Genomic DNA, 3078 nt, shown 5'->3' on the forward strand with positions numbered 1-3078 from the left:
AACATGGTCTGTAACCAAACTGAAGAAGCAAAAGATACTATGGTGTGCGGCTCGCTTTACAAATGACATCATCACTTACCTGTATAGTGGAAATCAGTGCATTTTCTTCAAATAAACATTATTCTCTCATTGAGCATCTATTTTTAAATCCGTTTTCACCGTTGTATTCTTTGGAAAGACATCTATAAAACAAGACCCACATTGAGTATGTTTTGAAGATGTATTTTACGACTGTCAATTTATGTTAAAGTATAATAGTAACTTATGGTCAACTGTGTTGCATATTATTTATATTTTTGAACTAGTAACCTACATGAGGGTATGCTCTTTTTCAGCAGCAATTTATGTGTATATCAACTTACTGTGGTGGCAACTTATATGTACAACAACTTTTATTTTTGTTCAACTTATGCGTATGAGTGTATGATTGATTTTGTTTGCATTAACTTATATCTTATATGTGTGGCAACTCATGTGTTTAATAGATTTTATTTTTGTGGCAACTTTGAAAACTTTATTTTTAGGATAATTTGTATATTAACTTACACTAGTAGCACCTTATGTGTAAATTAGGTTTAATATTATTGAAGTAGTTGCTACAATATACACAGATAAGTTGTCAGTACGTAAGTATCAATTTACGTGCATAGCATGTAAAATAAAAGTTGCCCCAAAAATATAATCTATTATACGGGTAACAACTTATATATATGTATATCGTAGCAACTTCTTCAATAATATTGAAGCTCAAATTTACACATAAGTTGCTACCGTGTAAAATATCTTCAAAATATATGCAAGTGAGATCTAGTTTTATTCGTCTTATTACGTAAAACACAATGGTGCGATCGGTATTTAAAACGGAGCTTTTATGGACAAACTTGATTCAAAAGGAAAGACAGGCAAAAAGGGGGAGAGAGAGAGACACGGCGGAGATAGCAAGGAGATGTAAGAGCATCTTCAGGAGCTCTTGTATCTTGGGTGAGTTTTCTAAAAAAAAATAGAAAAACAAAACGCTCCTATCCAACAGAAACTCTATCTATCTCGTCTTCTATCCTCGTTTTCTATCTAGAGGTGCCACTATACATCTTTTCTTAGCGTTGAGCGCTAGCCATTCCTTTTTTGGATTTTGGAGAAACTGTTGAATTTCATCCCTTTTTCGCTAGCTATTTTATTTTACATAATAGCTATATCAGGAATTTAGCTATTCATAGATATAAGAGCTCTTGAAGATGCTCTAAAACGTGTGTATAGCAAGCTGACAGATGTGATCGAAAGAAAAATGTGCAGCGTACTTTTTTGCATGCCGTAGCAGCAGCTCACCACCCACTTGCAGGCCGTAAGACTGACTCCAACAATGAGATGCAAAGCTATTTTTGCATCTCTATTTATACTGTGCATGACGAAATATAATCCGTCTCCAACGGATGAGACAAACAAGCAAGCATTTTCCATCGCGAGGAGAGTGGTGAGGTAAAAATGGATTCCCTCTCTCCTGCTAGGCAAATCCGTACGGCGGCCCTCGCGGCAGCGCAGAGGAGCTGCAGCGGCGCGTGGCTGGGCAGAGGCGGAGCCAAGCGGGCAAGCGGCGGAGCATGGAGGCGGCAGCGAGCGTCGGAGCTGCAAGGAGGAGGGTCGGCACGGTGCGGGAAGGGGAGGGAGGAGGGCTGCCGGGATTCGGCCGGCGCCGGCGCCATGGACTGTCGTGGCCGACCCGTGCGAGCTGCACACGCTCCGGGCGGCACGGGGGCGGCGGCAGCTCCAGGCGGCACAGGGGCGGCGGCAGGTCCGGGCTCCTCTCCAGTAGCGGCATGGGGTCGGTGGCAGCTTCGGGCGGCACGGGGCGGCGACAGCTCCGGGCGGCGGCAATAGAAATGCAATATATGTTGGAGACAGCACCAAATGCCTTACCTCTTCTACACTGTTCACGAGAGGCATCCATCTCTTTGCCTCTCAGTCTTATTGGAGTCAGTCTAACAGACCACCGTGATCGTGCGGTCGCACGAGGGCGCGACCGTACACGCCTTAAATTTTTCCAATAAGATAATAGATTCCTCTATTTCTAGGAGTGTTGGGTTTAATGAGTACATTATTCCTCAAATGAGTGTCTTGCTTGATATGTTTCAGCACCGGCCATAGCGCAGGCGGCGCGGGGCATTGCGGTGGGGGGAGAGAAAGGAACGTAACTAAGAGTTGGCTACCTTGGAAGTACAGTCATCATCTCCCATCTGAGTTAACTGCCCGTAGACGGAAGTAATGGAATGGCACTAAGGGATATCAAAATTTGAGTCACTACTACAGAACAGGGCTTTGTTCCAGACCATTTGTCCCGGCAGCCTTTGGGCCCTGGACAATAGGTGGCTTTTGTCCCGGGTCCAACGGCTAGCCGGGCCAGCAGGGGGGACATGGGCCTTTTGTCCCGGTTGGAGACACCAACCGGGACAAAATGGGGGCCTTTTGTCCCGGTTGGAACCACCAACCGGGACAAAAGGCCCCCATTTTGTCCCGATTGGTGTCTCCAACCGGGACAAAAGGCCTTGGGCCCCTTATCCCCTTCCCTCTGCCCCCCGCCCGAGCCATTCAGCTCACTTGTTTTCTTGCTGTTCTTGGCTCGGGATAGAGGAGTTCTTGCTCATTTCTTCACCACATTTGTGAAGATCTTTGATTCCCCGTCCATTCATCGGCGCTAAAGGTTTGGGGCTTGTTTTTCTCTTCTTCCTTGGCTTGTATAGCTCATTTCATGCTTTAGAAATGGAGAAAATGTGTAGCTAGCTCATTTCTTGGACATTTAGCTAGCTAGATTGCATATGTAGGTGTGATTTTCTTTTAGATTTAGATGAGTATGTGGATAGTAGAAATTTTTTGAATGAGTGTAGACACTTCATGTGATGTACTTGTATATATGACCATATTGTGGATAGTTGATTTTTTTATTCATGAATGAATTAATGAAATGAGTATATTATAGAATTTTTTGTATTATGAATGGATTATTTTGACACTCTAGTGATGTATTTAATCAGGCTCACATTGAAACCATCTAGAAACTAAAAAAATCTTTATTTCGAAACAAGTATA

Source organism: Panicum virgatum, chromosome 8K (genome assembly GCF_016808335.1).
Source record: "Panicum virgatum strain AP13 chromosome 8K, P.virgatum_v5, whole genome shotgun sequence".
In the NCBI taxonomy this organism is placed as follows: domain Eukaryota; kingdom Viridiplantae; phylum Streptophyta; class Magnoliopsida; order Poales; family Poaceae; genus Panicum; species Panicum virgatum.